General features: G+C 34.6%; 1 protein-coding gene across 1 annotated transcript in view; it reads left to right on the top strand.

Annotated features, from left to right (window-relative positions):
- The window catches only part of GABRR3 (gamma-aminobutyric acid type A receptor rho3 subunit), a 106838-nt gene that overhangs the window by 1017 nt on the left and 87258 nt on the right, over window positions 1-18563 (top strand). The gene's annotated exons all lie outside the window — the stretch shown is intronic.

Here is an 18563-nt window from a genome sequence, read left to right as displayed (position 1 = left end):
ATAAAGATGATCCAAAATCTTGGAAATAGAATGGAGAAAATACGAGAAAGGTTTAACAAGGACCTAGAAGAACTAAACAGCAAACAAACAATGATGAACAACAGAATAGATGAAATAAAACATTCTCTAGAAGGAGTGGATAGCAGAATAACTAAGGCAGAAGAATGGATAAGTGACTGGGAAGATAAAATAGTGGGAATAACTACCACAGAACAGAATAAAGAAAAAAGAATGAAAAGAATTGAGGACGTCTCAGAGACATCTGGGACAGAATAAATGCAACAACATACAAATTATAAGGGGTCCCAGAAAAAGAAGAGATAAAGAAAGGGATTGAGAAAATATTTAAAGAGATTATAGTTGCAAACTTCCCTAATATGGGAAAGAAAATAGTCAATCAAGTCCAGGAAATGCAGAGAGTCCCATACAGGATAAATCCAAGGAGAAACATGCCAAGACACATATTAATGAAAATATCAAAAATTAAATACAAAGAAAAGACATTAAAAGCAGCAAGGGAAAAGTGACAAATAACATACAAGGGAATCCCCAAAAGTTTTTCACCTGATCTTTTAGCAGAAACTCTGCAAGCCAGAAGGGAGTAGCAGAAATATTTACAGTGATGAAAGGGAAAAACCTACAACCAAGATTACTCTACCAAGCAAGGATATCATTCACATTCAATGGAGAAATTAAAACTTTTACAGACAAGCAAAAGCTAAGAGGAACTTATCTAGAAAGGAAACAGAAAAGAATGAAAAGAGCTACAAAAGCAAACCCAAAACAATTAAGAAAATGGTAATAGGAACATACATATTGATAATTACCTTAAATGTAAATGGACTAAATGCTCCACCCAAAAGACATACACTGGCTGAATGGATACCAAAACAAGACCTGTATATATGCTGTGTATCAGAGACCCACTTCAGACCTAGGGACACATACAGACTGAAAGTGAGGGGATGGAAAAAGATATTCCATGCAAACGGAAATCAAAAGAAAGCTGGAGTAGCAATTCTCATATCAGACAACAGAGACTTTAAAACAAAGACTATTACAAGAGACAAAGAACACTATATAATGATCAAGGGATCAATCCAAGAAGAAGATATAACAATAGTAAATATTTATGCACCCAACATAGGAGCACACCAATCCATAGGCAAATACTAACAACCATAAAAGGGGAAATCAACAGTAACACAGTCATAGTAGGGGACTTTAACACTCCACTTTCACCAACGGACATTTCATCCAAAATGAAAATAAATAAGGAAACACAAGCTTTAAATGATACATTAAACAAGATGGACTTAATTGATATTTAGAGGACATTCCATCCAAAAACAACAGAATACACTTTCTTCTCAAGTGCTCATGGAACATGCTCCAGGATAGATCATATCTTGGGTCACAAATCAAGCCTTGGTAAATTTAAGAAAATTGAAATCGTATCAAGTATCTTTTCTGACCACAATGCTATGAGACTAGATATCAATTACAGGAAAAAAAACTGTAAAAATACAAACACATGGAGGCTAGAGAATGCAGTATTAATAACCAAGAGATCACTGAAGAAATCAAAAAATACCTAGAAACAAGTGACAATGAAAATACGATGAACCAAAACCTATGGGATGCAGCAAAAGCGGTTCTAAGAGGGAAGTTTATAGCAATACAATCCTACCTCAAGAAACAAGAAACATTTCAAATAAACAACCTAACCTTACACCCTAAGCAATTAGAGAAAGAAGAACAACAACAAAAAAAAAACGAAAGTGAGCAGAAGGAAAGAAATAATAAAAATCAGATCAGAAATAAAAAAGAAATGAAGAAACAATAGCAAAGATGAACAGAACTAAACATTGGTTCGTAGAGAAGATAAACAAAACTGATAAACCATTTGCCAGACACAAGGAAAAAAGGGAAAAGACTCAAATCAACAGAATTAGAAATGAAAAAGAATTAACAACTGGCACTGAAGAAATACAAAGGCTCATGAGAGACTACTACAAGCAACTATATGCCAAAAAAATAGACAACCTGGAAGAAATGGATAAATTCTTAGAAAAGCACAACCTTCTGAGACTGAACCAGGAAGAAATAGAAAATATAAACAGACCAATCACAAGAACTGAAATTGAAACTGTCATTAAAACTCTTCCAACAAAGGCTTCCCTGGTGGCGCAGTGGTTGAGAGTCCACCTGCCGATGCAGGGGACATGGGATCATGCCCCAGTCCAGGAAGATCCCACATGCTGCAAAGCGGCTAGGCCCGTGAGCCATGGCTGCTGAGCCTGCACTTCCGGAGCCTGTGCACCGCAACGGGAGAGGCCACAACAGTGAGAGGCCTGCATACCGCAAAAAAAAAAAAAAAAATCTTCCAACAAACAAAAGCTCAGGACGAGATGGCTTCACAAGTGAATTCTATCAAACATTTACAGAAGAGCTAATACCTGTCCTTCTCAAACTCTTCCAAAATATAGCAGAGAGAGGAACACTCCCAAACTCATTCTATGAAGCCACCATCACCCTGATACCAAAACCAAAGATGTCACAAAAAAAGAAAACTACAGGCCAATACCACTGAACAACATAGATGCAAAAATCCTCATCAAAATACTGGCAAACAGAATCGAACAGAGCATTAAAAGGATCATATATGATGATAAAGTGGGATTTATCCCAGGAATGCAAGGATTCTTCAATATATGCACAGCAATCAATGTGATAGACCATATGAACAAATTGAAGGAGAAAAACCATATGATCATCTCAATAGTTGCAGAAAAAGCTTTTGACAAAAGTCAACACCCATTTAACCCATTTTTGATAAAAACCCTCCAGAGGGAACTTACCTCAACATAATAAAGGCCATATATGACAAACACACAGCCAACTTCGTTCTTCATGGTGAAAAACTGAAACCATTTCTTCTAAAATCAGGAACAAGACAAGGGTGCCCACTCTCACCACTATTACTCAAAATAGTTTTGGAAATTTTAGACACAGCAATCAGAGAAGAAAAAGATATAAAAGGAATCCAAATAGGAAAAGAAGCAGTAAAGCTGTCACTCTTTGCAGATGACATGATACTATACATAGAGAATCCTAAAGATGCTACTACAAAACTACTAGAGTTAATCAGTGAATATGGTAAAGTAGAAGGATACAAAATTAATGCACTGAAATCTCTTGCATTCCTATACACTAATGATGAAGAATGTGAAAGAGAAATTAAGGAAACACTCCCATTTATCATTGCAAAGAAAAGAATAAAACACCTAAGAATAAACTTACCTAAAGAGAAAAAGTCCTGTATGCAGAAAACTATAAGACACTGAGGAAAGAAATTAAAGGTGATACAAACAGATGGAGAGATATACCACGTTCTTGGATTGGAAGAATCAACATTGTGAAAATGACTCTACTACCCAAAGCAATCTACAGATTCAATGCAATCACTATCAAACTACCAATGGCATTTTTCACAGAACTAGAACAAAAAATTTCACAATTTGTATGGAAACACAAAAGACCCCGAATAGCCAAAGCAATCTTGAGGATGAAAAATGGAGCTGGATGAATCAGGCTCCCTGACTTCAGATTATACTACAAAGCTACTGTAATCAAGACAGTATGGTACTGGCACAAAAACAGCAATAGAGATCAATGGAACAGGATAGAACCCAGAGATAAATCCACGCACATATGGTCACCTTATCTTTGATAAATGAGAGAAGAATATACAGTGGAGAAAAGACAGACTCTTCAATAAGTGGTGCTGGGAAAACTGGACAGCTACTTGTAAAAGAATGAAATTAGAATACTCCCTAACACCATAAACAAAAATAAACTCAAAATGGATTAAAAACCTAAACGTAAGGGCAGACACTATAAAACTCTCAGAGGAAAACATAAGAAGAACACTCTTTGACATAAATCACAGCAAGATCCTTTTTGACCCACCTCTTAGAGAAATGGAAATAAAAACAAAAATAAACAAATGGGACGTAATGAAACTTCAAAGCTTTTGCACAGCAATGGAAACTATAAAGAAGACTAAAAGACAACACTTAGAATGGGAGAATATATTTGCAAACGAAGCAACTGACAAAGGATTAATCTCCAAAATTTGCAAGCAGCTCATGCAGCTCAATATTAAAAAAACAAACAACACCATCCAAAATAGGCAGAAGACCTAAATAGACATTTCTCCAAAGAAGATATACAGATTGCCAACAAACACATGAAAGAATGCTCAACATCACTAATCATTAGAGAAATGCAAAGCAAAACTACAATGAGGTATCACTTCACACCGGTCAGAATGGCCATCATCAAAAAATTTACAAACAATAAATGCTGGTAAGCGTGTGGAGAAAAGGGAGTCCTCTTGCACTGTTGGTGGGAATGTAAACTGATACAGCCACTATGGAGAAGAGTATGGAGGTTCCTTAAAAAACTAAAAATAGAACTACCATACGACCCAGCAATCCCACTACTGGGCATATACCCTGAGAAAACCATAATTCAAAAAGAGTCATGTACCACAATATTCATTGCAGCTCTATTTACAATAGCCAGGACATGGAAGCAACTTAGTTGTCCATCGACAGATGAACTGATAAAGAAGATGTGGCACATATATACAATGGAATATTACTCAGCATAAAAAGAAATGAAATTGAGTTCTTTGTAGTGAGGTGGATGGACCTAGAGTCTGTCATACAGAGTGAAGTAAGTCAAAAAAAAAAGACAAATACCATATGCTAACACATATATATGGAACCTTGGGCTTCCCTGGTAGTGCAGTGGTTGAGAGTCCGCCTGCCGATGCAGGGGACACGGGTTTGTGCCCCGGTCTGGGAAGATCCCACATGCCACGGAGCTGCTGGGCCCGTGAGCCATGGCCGCTGAGCCTGCGCATCCGGAGCCTGTGCTCCGCAACGGGAGAGGCCACAATAGTGAGAGGCCCGTGTACTGCAAAAAAAAAAAAAAAAGGGCAGAAAATATGAACAGACATATTTATAGAAGAGCAAGTCAATGTGACCAATAAATATGTTAAACGATATTCATCCTTAATAATTAGGAACATTTTTTTAATTGATGCATATTTTCACTTGTCAGATAAGCAAAACAGAAAAATGAGAAATAATATCTGTTGATGACAGGAAAGTGAAAAAGAAAGCACTTTCTAATGTAACTGGTGAAAATATAAATTGTAACAGCCTTTTGAATGTGACATTATCTGTCAAATTAGAAATGTATATAAACTTTGATCAACCAGGCTTACTCCTGGATGTATATTCTATAAATAATATCACTCATATACAAGAATAAAGTACAAGGATATTTAATAAGGCATTATTCATGAGGGAAAAGCCTGGAAACAGAAAGAACACTCACAACTGTAGAATGGTTGAATAACTTACGGTACAGTCTTGCTGTGGATTATTATTCAGACATAAAAGAAATGTATTTGAATTGTATCAGTTAACTGTGGGAGAATTTTCTCAATGTATGATTGAGGGAATCAAAATATAAAGAAGTTTAAATTTTATGGTCCCATCTTTATAATTTTCAAAATTTTTTGTTTATAAATATAAATAAATATGATGATATGAATGTGGATAAATGTGGAATAATATACCAAGTTGCTAACACTGGTTTTCTGGTGCAGAAGTAGATGTAGTGGCAGGAATAGTGAAAGCAGAGAAGAGATATTTTGGTCCTACACACACACAAAAATTATGCTAAAAACATATCATACACCCTTTAGTATACAATTTTGTTATATATGTATGTGTGTATGTCTGTGTTTATGCCTGTGTGTCTGTCTGTATGCATATGTATGCCTGGAAAGATATATAAAAGGTTGGTCAATAGTATATTAATAGAAACAGAAAAAATAAAATGTTATTTTTACTTTAAACAAGAAGTATTTGACACTGGAAACTCTAATTAAAAATAGGAACAAAAATCTGTAAATTTTTCTATGAAAATATATATTAACAGTCTTTAATTCTTAATGACATTTTCCATTTAAATATTCAGTAATAGACTACTGAGAGCAGGCATTATTCTTTGAAATAGTCAAAAGGCAGTTGGAAATTGTTTAAGGTTGTATCCAAGTATAGTAGGCATTTTTATAGTTTCTTCATATAGTTTCAATGCTTTTCTTATTTATTCCTAAGGGGTTTTTAGGTTTTACTGGTATTATGACTATAATGTCAGATATTTTTATGAAGTAATAAGGTTGATTTTCTTTTATTACTTATAAACTATATCTGAATGAAATCCAGAATAGAATTTCCCAAATATTTTGCAGCGAATATGTAACTTCCTATGCTCTTTGAAAGGGAAACAAAAATACATTTACTATAATAATAACAGTTAAAATAAAAGTAACATTTAAAAAATAAAGTTCATAATTTTATAGGCATACCCCTTGACACACAGTACATAGAGACATTGAATGAAAATGCATTAAAAGAACTAGGTTTGTTTAACCAGTGGCAAGAACAATGAGTTGTTATTCTCCCTCTTCATTAAGCTAAAAAAAAAAAAGATTTAATACATTTAAATTACTAAACACATACCCACAGGGATCCCTATTATAATATATACACCTAAAAAGATTCACTGGAGTATATTTACTGAAAATGGACTACATGAATGTTAAGGAAATGTCATTTTCTTTCCAAAGTGGAGATTTTGGCCTAAATAAAGTGACCTTGCTTTCTTTGCAACCCAAATTACCAAGTAATAGACATTTTTAATTTCGCTTCATTAATTCAGCATAATTAAGCCAAGAAGTAGCAAGCTTTGGGAATTGTTTTTTCCTTAAGAGTAATATGAAAGAAATATCTGCAGATGAGAGTAAAGCAGACAGTGCTAGCTATATATTATATATTTATTATATATTTTATATTATATATTATAAGGGCTATATTACTGCAGCCCTTATCCTCATGATTCCATGAAGTTTTAAAAGCTATGTGTTATAGACAGCCACCAAATTTAAAGGCCAGAATTATCTTCATTCTGCAAAATTACAAATAAAGTATATACAACCCTCATGGCTGTGTCTCAATTCTAAACTCTCTGTATTATAAAATAAAACTTAAAGCTATTGAATCATTTTTATTGTGGTTACTTTTAAGTTTTTCCATTTACTTCATTCTTCTATTAAGGTTTATTATTTACAAAATTTTGTGGTAAATATGTCTCCTTTTACAGCAAGCCATCCTCTCCCATCTGTCCAGATTTTGATGACTGTTGAAAAAAATCTCAGTGCCTTTCTGGAATTTTAATTTCCTACATAAATATCTTGCATAGATATTTTGGTATCTAAAGACAAATTGCAAAACTCTAAGTAATGGAAAATGTAGAAATCACTGAACTCTCACCCAATTCCTGCAAAACATAGGGAAATTGGAAAGTGATAGTTTTCCTGAAGTAATATAGAATAACAGAAATGAGGCAATGATTACTGGCACACTGATTTTCATCAGTAACTCAAAAATGAATGGTGATAATATTTATTACTTCTATTTCCAAACTTGTTCTTTAAAAAACAAAGGAAAGACAGATATTCCCTCAATACTTCCAAAGGATTCCCTGTAGGATGAAATTAAATTCATTCTGCTGGGCATTGTGAGTTAATCATCAGTTCACCACCACAACTAGTTGTCACAATTAACAACTGTATTTATAATCCACAGGGATTACTGTGGAAGATCTATACAGAACATCAATGAACAGCCTTTAGGAAATATTTGTTTTCCTTTCTCTTTTTTCTTTTAATGAATAGTATCATCTAAAACCCTACTTTACATGTTTTTTTGAAACTCTCAAAGTTACCTAAAAGTCACCATGTCCGAATTTGAAATTAGAATCTTCTTTAATCCCGCCCCCAGGTATATTTACCCTCCAGTGTTCTCTATCTTGAGGAGTAACACCACTAAACCATCAGTTATGCAAACCATATAACAGAAAAATCCTTGACACTGAACTACCCCTCTGATTCCATGCATCAGCCATTGTCAAGTTGTAAATTTCATCTCCTAGAGTCTCTCATATTCATCCACTTCTCACATTCTCTATAGATACAACCAAGTTTTGCATGGATTATTAAAAAACTCCTAAGTAATGCATCTGTATCCACTAATACACTCATCCAATTCATTCTCTACATTGCCCCAAGACCAATCTGATAAAATGTAGAGTTTGTTATGTCACTACCCACATTCATTCCTACCACTGTCCTGGCCTGAACTCTGTCTCCAAAAAAATCATAAATAAAAGTCCTTGCCTCCAGTACCTCAGAATATGACTCCATTTAGAGACAGGGCTTGTCAAGAAGGGATTAAGTTAAAATAAGGCCATTAGGGTGAGCCCTAGTCCAATCAGACCAGTGTCTTTATAAGAAGGGAAAATTTGAAGACACAAAGAAACATCAGCTATGCCTGTACACAGGGGAAAGACCATGTGAGGACAATGAGATGGCAGCCATTGGCAAGCCAAGGAGAGAGGCCTCAGCAGAAACCAATCTCTGTTGACACTTTGATCTTGGACTTCCAGCCTCTGAACTGTGAAAGATAAATTTCTGTTGCTTAAGCCATCTAGTCTGTGGTGTTAGTTATAGCAGCCATAGTAAACTAATACATCCATCCATTCCCGTCTCCATTTAAAACTTGTAAATTTTTTTCTACTGCACTTAGGCCAAAGACCAAAAATTTTAAGCCTAGTTATCTTTTATGCCATATCATAAAACAGACCCAATATTTAACTACATACGCTGTTTTTTTAATTTCATTTGCATTGAATTGAGTAGATATATTTGTTGTAGCAATCCTTGCTGCTTTAAGAAATGGACCTCAATATCTTAGTGAGTTAATGTAATACTTTAATTTATCCCTCAAATAAAAATTAAACAAGTTTCTTGGTTGGTTCTGTTCTAATCAGATCCTCCCATTTTGTTTCTCCACCACTTCAACACATGACTTCTATGTTTGCTGTGCTCAGTCTGGAACAATGATATTTAAAATATTGACTTGCTGAAGAAAATGGGCTAGAATGTCCCACAGTCTAGATTTGTCTTGTTTTTCTTCATACTGGGTAAACCTGAATTTGTATACTGAGCTATACTTAACAATGTACCTCCAAATATTCGGTGTCAAATAATAATCCAAAGAATGAGATGTGATTTCTTAAGTGTACAATTCAACAGTGTTAGTATTTCTATAGAGTTGTGCAACCATCAATACAATCTAATTTTAGGACATTTCTATCATCCCAAAAGATGCCTATTAACAGTCAAGCCCCTTTTTTCCCTCCTCAATCATGGGGCACTGCTAATCTACCTTCTGTCTCTATAGATTTGCCTATTCTGGAAGTTTCATACAAATGGTATCATATAATATGTGGTTTTAATGACTTCTTTCACTAGCATAATGTTTTTAAGGTTCATTTACATTGTAACATGAAACGACACTTTATCCCTTTATATTGCTGAGTAATATTCCATTGTATGCTATACCACATTTGTTTACCCATTCATCAGTTGATGGACATGGGTTGTTTCCACTTTTTGACTCTTACAAATAATGCTACTATAAACATTCATGTATAAGATTTTTTTGTTTGAACATATATTTTAATTTCTTTTGATGCTATTGTAAATAGAGTTGTTTTATTAATATCATTTTTTTTGCTAATTGCTAGTGCATAGAGATACAATTGATATGTGTATTGATCTTTTATCCTGCAACAGTGCTGAATGTATTTATAGGTTTTATTTGTTCTTTAGTAGATTCCTTATGATTTTCTATATAAAAGATCATATCATCTGCAAATATAGTTTTACTTCATTCTTTCCAGTCTGGATGGCCTTTATTTCCTTGACTTGCCTACTTTAAAAATCATAAGGTATATTTTTTAGTTTTATTTTCATGTGATGTCATTGTATTTGTTATCAGAATAATACTGGTTGTCACAGTCAGTTTGGACTGCCATAACAGAACACCAAACTGGGTGGATTACAAACAACAGAAATTTATTTCTCACATTTCTGAGAAGTCCAATGTGCCAGCATGATTGAGTTCTGGTGAGAGTCCTCTTTTGGGTTACTGAATGTCAATTTCTAGTTGTATTCTCACATGGTAGAGAGCAGAGAGAGAAAACAAGCTGTTTTTACTTTTAGGAGGGTACTAATCCCATTCATGAAGATTCCACCCTCATCACCTCCCAAAGGCCCCACCTCTAAATACCATCACCTTGGAGATTAGATTTTGACATATGAATATTGGGAGATGTGAACATTCAGTCTATAGCACTGGCCCTATAGAATGAGTTAGTTGGGAAATGTTCCCTCCTCTTCTATTTTTGGAACAGCTTGTGAAAATTTAGTATTAATTTTTCTTTAATTGTATGATAGGATCCACCAATGAAGCTGTCTGAGGTAGGGCTTTTCTTTGTGGAAAGTTTTGTAGTTACTGATTTATTATTCTCTTGTTATAGGTTTATCCAGATTTCCTATTTTTTCTGGAGTTAGTTTGGTAGTTTGTTGCTTCCTAGAAATTTATCCATTTCCTCGATCTAATTTATCGGTATAGGGTTGTTCATAATATTCCCCTATAATTCTTTTTATTTCTGTATGGTCAAATAGTAATTTCCCCTCCTCAATTCCTGATTTTAGCTACTGAAGTCTTTTCTCTTTTATTCTTGATCAGTCTAGCTAAGGAATGTCAATTATTTTTCAGAGCCAACTTTTGGTTTTGCTGATCTTCTCTATTGCTTTTCTAGTTTCTGTTTCTTTAATGCTCTTATCTCTATTATTTACCTCCTTATGCTTGCTTTGGATTTAGCTTGTTATTCTTTTCTCTGATTTTTTTTCCTTCTGCCCATTTTAATTAATTAATTAATTTTTTAAAACATCTTTATTGGAGTATAATTGCTTTACAATTTCTTATTCTTCTGATTTCTTAAGGTGGAAGTTTAGGCTGTTTATTTCAGATCTTTTTTTCTCTTTTACAGCTATAAATTTCCTTTCAAGTACAGCTCTAGCCACATTTCATAATTTTGATGTGTTTTGTTTTTGTTTCCATTCATCTAAAATATTTTCTAATTTACCTTTTGTCTTGAAGTCTATTTTGTCTGATATTAGTATAGCCACTACAGTTTTCTTATTGTTGCTCTTTCTGTGGTATAATATTTTCCATTTAGAAGAATGAAAGCCAGTTGCATCTTTGAATCTAGTGTATCTTCTATAGACAGTATGTGGTTGTATCTTACTTTTATTGTGTCTGACAATTTTTGCCTTTTTATTGTATTGTTTAATCCATTCACATTTAATGTTATTACTGATATGGTTGGATTTACTTCTGCCATTTGATTTTTGTTTCCTGTATGTCTTGTGTCATGTTTTCTCTCTATTCCTCCTTTGTTATATTTTTGGTATTTAGTAAACTTTTTTTTTTTGCGGTACACGGGCCTCTCACTGTTGTGGCCTCTCCCGTTGTGGAGCACAGGCTCCGGACGCGCAGCCTCAGCGGCCATGGCTCACGGGCCCAGCTGCTCCATGGCATGTGGGATCCTCCCGGACCGGGGCACGAACTCTCAACTACTGCGCCAACAGGGAAGCCCTTTAGTAAACATTTTAAAGTCTGTTGTTTTAATACCTTTAATGGTTTTTAAATATACCTTGAGTTTTTTTCTTAGTGATTGTTCTAGGGTTTATAATATACATCTTCTCTTATCACAATCTACTTCAGACATATACTAACTTAACACTAGTAAGATAAGTAAGACTTGTATTGTTACATCTATATACCTTACAGAACCATTGTTACAACGATTGCTTAATATATTCTTATGGCTCTTAAATTAGCTTAGAGATAAAAAAGAAGAAAATATATATATTTATAGAATTTGTTACATTAACCTTCTTAATTACCATTTCTGGTTATATTCAGTTACCATATGGTGTAATTTTCTTTTTATTAATTGAAATCTAGTTGATTTACAATATTATATGAGTTTAAGGTGTACAACATAGTGGTTCAACATTTTTATAGATTATACTCCATTTAAAGTTATTATAACTCACAGACTTTGAAAACAAACTTATGGTTACCAAAAGGGGAAACGTGGCAGGGAGGGATAAATTAGCAGTTTTGGATTAACATGTACACACTACTGTATATAAAATAGGTAATCAACAAGGACCTACTGTATAGCACAGGTACTCTACTCAAATATTCTCTAATAACCTGTGTAGGAAAAGAATCTGAAAAAGAATGGATATATGTATATGTATAACTGACTCACTTAGCTGTACAACTGAAACAAACATGACATTGTAAATCAACTATACTCCAATAAAAATAAAAATTAAATTAAAAAATAGTTATTATAAAATATTGGTTATATTCCCTGTGTTGTACAATATATCCTTATAGTTTATTTATGTTATATATAATAGTTTGTACCTCTTAATCCCCTATCCCTATCTTGCCCCTCCCCTGTTCCCTCTCCCCACTGGTAACCACTAATTTGTTCTCTGTATCTATGAGTCTGTTTCTGTTTTGCTATATTCATTCATTCATTCCTTTCATTTTTTAGATTCCCCATATAAGTGATAACATACAGTATTTGTCTTTGTCTGTCTGACTTATTTTGCTAAGCTATATCCTCTAGGTCCATCCATGTTGTGGCAAATGGCAAAATTTTATTCTTTTTTATGGCTGAGTATTATTCCATTTTATATATGTATACATCTATATACATATCACCTCTTCTTTATCCATTCATCTGTTGGTGGACACTTAGTTTGCTTCCGTGTCTTGGCTATTGTAAATAGTGCCACTATGAACATTGGGTTGCATTTATCTTTTTGAATTAGCATTTTAATTTCTTCACCTATATACTCAGGAGTGGAATTGCTGTATCATATGGTAGTTCCATTTTCAGTTTTTGAGGAACCTCCATAACGTTTTCCATAGTGACAGCACCAATTTACATTTCCACCAACAGTGTACTAGGGTTCTCTTTCTCCACAACCTCTCTAACATTTGTTATTTGTAAAATTTGGTGATAGCCATTCTGACAGTTGTGAAGTGACCGTGCTTTTGATTTGCATTTCTCTGATGATTAGCGACGTTGAGCACCTTTTCATGTGCCTGATGGCCATCTGTGTACCTTGTTTGGAAAAATGTTTATTCAGGTCCTCTGCCTTTTTTTCATTGGGTTTTTTTTTTAATTGAGATGTATGAGCTGTTTATATATTTTGGATGTTAACCCCTTATCAGTTATATAATTTGTAAATATTTTTCCCATTCAGTAGGTTGTCTTTTCATTTTGTCAATGGTTTCCTTTGCTGTGCAAAAGCTTTTAAGTTTAATTAGGTTTTTTATTTTTGGTTTTGTTTCCTTTGCATTAAGAGACAGATCAAAAGCATACTGCTACAATTTATGTCAAAGAGTGTTCTGCCTGTGTGTTCTTCTAGAAGTTTTATGGTTTCTGGTCTTAATTTAGACCTTTAATTAATTTTGAGAAAATGTTCTAATTTCATTCTTTTATATGTAGCTGTCCAGTTTTCCCAGCACCATTTAATGAAGAAACTTTCTTTTCTCTATTGCATCTTCTTGCCTTCTTTGTCATAGATTAGTTGATCATAAGTGCATGGGTTTATTTATGGGCTCTCTATTCTTTTTTTTTTTTTTTGTGGTACGCGGGCCTCTCACTGTTGTGGCCTCTCCCATTGTGGAGCACAGGCTCTGGACGTGCAGGCTCAGCAGCCATGGCTCACGGGCCCACCCACTCCACAGCATGTGGGATCTTCCCGGACCAGGGCATGAACCCCTGTCCCCTGCATCAGCAGGCGGACTCTCAACCACTGTGCCACCAGGGAAGCCCTGAGCTCTCTATTCTTTTCCATTGATCTATGTGTCTGTTTTTGTGCTAGTACCATGCTGTTTTGATTATTGTAGCTTTGAAGTATAGTCTGCTGTCATGGCACGTTACTCTTGCTTTGTTCTTTTTTCTCAAGATTCCTTTGGTTATACGGAGTCTTTTGTGGCTCTGTGAAGAGGTTCAGTTTTGAAATTTTAGGGGAAGTAACACTGGTGATTCAAAGGACAGAGAAAGTTTCTGAAGTAAATAATAAGAGTTCAACAGTATGTACATATTGCAGATTGAGAACTGGTTGTTTCCAAATATATTTTGGGAATCAGTCAAGTATTGCCACCAATTCATATTATAATTGAATTGTAAAGAGCCAGGGATCCTGGCATTGATGGAGCTTGGAAAGAAAGGAGCAAATGAGAATCCCCAGCTGACAAAGTCCTGATTTGAATCAAATTTAATAAGGGTTGAATTAATCAATACCCTATGTAATTTGAATCTTGACTTAAAGTCTCTCATTATCAACCCAGCACTCATTTAGAGGAGATCTTTCAGAGACTGATGGAAATGTCTACTAATAATGCCCATTGCTCCTCATATGAGAATTGAAAAGTTACTTAATGAAACTCTTATCTATTTCCTGTCAGCAAACCAAACTTTTGCTAATTTCCCTTGGGCAGTTTCTCATTATCTCAAATAATTACCATTCTCATGACACCTTGTTAAGTTGTTTTTTTATGTTTTTCCATAGGAGCAAAGATGATCCCTCTCAAGTCTGGTGTAACACAGGGCTTGATACAGGGTGTATTTCAGTCATCATAGTTGGCTTCATCCTTGCTTTCTAAAAGTCCTAAATGAGTTTACATTGAAAGAAGAGCTCCCTTGTGCCAGCATATCTTCAGTCAAGTGCCAAGAGAATTTTCCCTGGGCCAGTCTCTTCTTACTTAATTACCCACCTTAGATATTGATCTAAAACTGCCCCTTAAGAGAAGAGCTAACTATCCCAGAAGACTTGCTCCAATATTCTCTGAGCCATTTAAAAACAGGCTTAAAACTCCACCTTTGTAGCCCACTAGACTAAGAGACAGAAAGTTTTTATTTTCTTTATCCCCAGTTTATTTTGATTCCCCTTATTGGGAACATGGTAATTTACAGTCTTCAATATTTCAAGAATTCGTTAACAAAAATAAGACTACATACAGTATTGACAACTAAACAGGTAATTTTGTAGTAGTTAATTTGTCTTAAAGAAGTATTTACATTTGCAAATTTTCAAATGTTCCATCTGTCCTTCCTGCCTTTGTTTAACACCCTCTTTAAACAATACAATGTGGCAAAAGTAATGCTATGCCAGTTCAGGCTTAAGAATTTGCTTCCACTTTTGGATCCAAAGAGATCACAAAAGGACCTGAAACCATACAGAGAAGAAGAGGGATCCAAAGACTCAGGTGAGCCCAGTGTTTCAGTCATCTTCACAAATGGACCAGATTTGTCAATGAGTCATATTGGAAAATCCAGACCAATTTTGTCTACAGATGCCTGCAGACCAGCTGACATTACATGGAGAAAACAGTTGCCCATTTGAGCCTGGCCAAACCACAGAACTGTGAGAGATAATAATTAGATTATTGTCTGTAGGTAGGTCACTAAATTTTGGTCACTTTTTATGCATAAATTTAAAAAGAAACATTACGAAAAGTCATGAAAACAACCAAGTAAGAAAACAAAAGAGATTTGAAAATGATCAGAGAAAAAAATTATTGATATAGCTGATATGAAAATAAAATCCAATATATATATAATAAATCCCTGAAGAAGAAAAATAATTAATAGAATTATGGAAATTACAACTTGAGAAATCTATCCAGAAATAAAAATATATTAATCCATATATTAATAAGTCCATTGGAAAATTAAGGGAAATAATCAACTTCAGACTTATTATATTAAAATTATTAAAATTTAAAATAAAGAAAATCCTCTCTGGCCATCCAGACAAAGGGAAGAAAAACAGGTTGGCATCAGAATTTTTTCAATGACAACATATATCCAGACATATTCAGTGGAGTAATATTTCTAGAAACTCAGAGAAAGGAATTTTCAATGGTTTGTAATTATAACATTATTTGTCTCTCTGTCTCTAATCGTTCTCTGTTTTCAATCTATTTTTCATGCTCTCACCAAAACTGAACCTTCAAAAAAATTTTTTATCTTGCTCATCACCTTTCATTGTTACCCATTTACCTATAATAAAGTTCAACCCATCAGCATAACATAAATTGTTTTCCATTGTTTAATCCCTGCTAACATCTTCAGTCTTATCTATAATACCCTATCTCCTTATCACCTAATAACTTAGAGAATTATTTTTATGTATTATGCTCCCTTATTTTGGAATGAGTGCCTTGTGACTCCTGCTAACTCTCTTTTATGCATTTAATCTTGCATCAGTGCCATCTCTTCTAGAAAGTTATCTTTGATTCTCCACCATTATTACTATGTAGTTGACCAATATTTCCTAGCCACCAGCTGTATACCTTGTACCTACTTCTTTTTTTCTTTTTCTTATTGTAGTATAGTTGATTTACAATATTGTGTTAGTTTCGTGTGTACTTCAAAGTGATTCAGTGATATATAGTCTTTTTTATTCTTTTCCATTATACTTTAATACAAAATATTGAATATAGTTCCCTATATTGTACACCAAATCCTTGTTGGCTATTTATTTACTTTTTTTTTATTTTATTAAAGTACAGTTGATTTACAATGTTGTGTTAATTTCTGCTGTACAGAAAAATGATTCAATTATACACATATATATTCTTTTTCATATTTTTTTCCATTATGGTTTATTACAGGATATTGAATGTAGTTCTCTGTGCTATACAGTAGGACCTTGTTGTTTAGCCATGCTATATATTACTAGTTTGCATCTGCTAAAATCAAACTCCCAGTCCTTCCCTACCACAACCCTCCCCCCTTTGTCAACCACAAGTCTGTTCTCTAGGTCTGTGAGTCTGTTTCTGTTTCATAGGTATGTTCATTTGTGTTGTATTTTAGATTTCACGTGTAAGTGATATATATATGCTATTTGTCTTTCTCTTTCTGACTTACTTTTCTTAGTATAGTAATCTCTAAATCCATCCATGTTGCTGCAAATAGAATTACATTATTCTTTTTTAATGGCTGAGTAATATTCCATTATATATATACCACATCTTCTTTATCCATTCACCTGTCGATGGATGTTTATGTTGTTTCCATGTCTTGGCTATTATAAATAGTGCTGCTATGAACATAGGGGTACACATATCTTTTCGAGTTATATCTTTGTCTGGTTATATGCTGATGAGTGGGATTGATGGATCATATGGTAACTCTATTTTTAGTTTTATGAGGAACCTCCACACTGTTTTCCATAGTGCCTGCACAATTTAGATCCCTACCAACAATGTAAGAGGGTTCCCTTTTCTCCATACCCTCTCCAACATTTATTATTTGTAGACTTTTTAATGAGAGCCATTCTGACTGGTTGTAGGTGATACCTCACTGTACTTTTTTTTTTTTTTTTTTGCAGTACACAGGCCTCTCACTGTTGTGGCCTCTCCCGTTGCAGAGCACAGGCTCTGGACACGCAGGCTCAGCGGCCATGGCTCACGGGCCCAGCCGCTCCGTGGCATGTGGGATCTTACCGGACCGGGGCACGAACCCGTGTCCCCTGCATCGGCAAGCGGACTCTCAACCGCTGCGCCACCAGGGAAGCCCCCTCACTGTACTTTTGATTTGCATTTCTTTAATAATTAGCAATGATGAGCATCTTTTCATGTGCCCATTGGCCATCTGTATGTCTTCCTTGGACAAATGTCTATTAAGGTCTTCTGCCCATTTTACAATTGGGTTGTTTGTTTTTTTTTGTTATTGAGTTATATGACCTGTCTGTAGATTTTGGAAAGTAAGCACTTTTTGGTCGCATTATTTGCAAATATTTTCTCCCAGTCCATAGGATGTCTCTTCATTTTGTTTATTGTTTCCTTTGCCATGCAGAAGCTTATAAGTTTGATTAGGTCCCATTTGTTTATTTTTGCTTTTATTTCTATTTCCTTGGGAGACTGACCTAAGAAAGCACTGGTACGATTTATGTCAGAGAGTGTCTTGTCTATGCTGTCTTCCAGAAGATTTATGGTGCCATGTCTTTTTTTTATTCTTTTATTGCATATATATATATATATATATATATATATATATTACATCTTTATTGCAGTATCATTGCTTTAAAATGGTGTGTTAGTTTCTGCTTTATAACAAAGTGAATTGGTTATAAATATACATATGTTCCCATATCTCTTCCCTTGTGAGTCTCTCTCCCTCCCACCCTCCCTATCCCACCCCTCAAGGTGGTCACAAAGCACCGAGCTGATCTCCCTGTGCTATGCGGCTGCTTCCCACTAGCTATCTATTTTACGTTTGGTACTCTATATATATCCATGCGACCCTCTCAGTTTGTCAAGCTTACCCTTCCCCCTCCCCATATCCTCAAGTCCATTCTCTAGTAGGTCTGTGTCTTTATTCCCGTCTTACCCCTAGGTTCTTCATGACCTTTTTCTTCCCCTTAGATTCCGTATATATTTGTTAGCATACGGTATTTGTCTTTC

Source organism: Monodon monoceros, unplaced genomic scaffold (genome assembly GCF_005190385.1).
Source record: "Monodon monoceros isolate NGI ecotype Baffin Bay Population unplaced genomic scaffold, NGI_Narwhal_1 Super_Scaffold_11, whole genome shotgun sequence".
Lineage (NCBI taxonomy): Eukaryota > Metazoa > Chordata > Mammalia > Artiodactyla > Monodontidae > Monodon > Monodon monoceros.
This window is presented reverse-complemented; position numbering and strand designations above follow the sequence as displayed.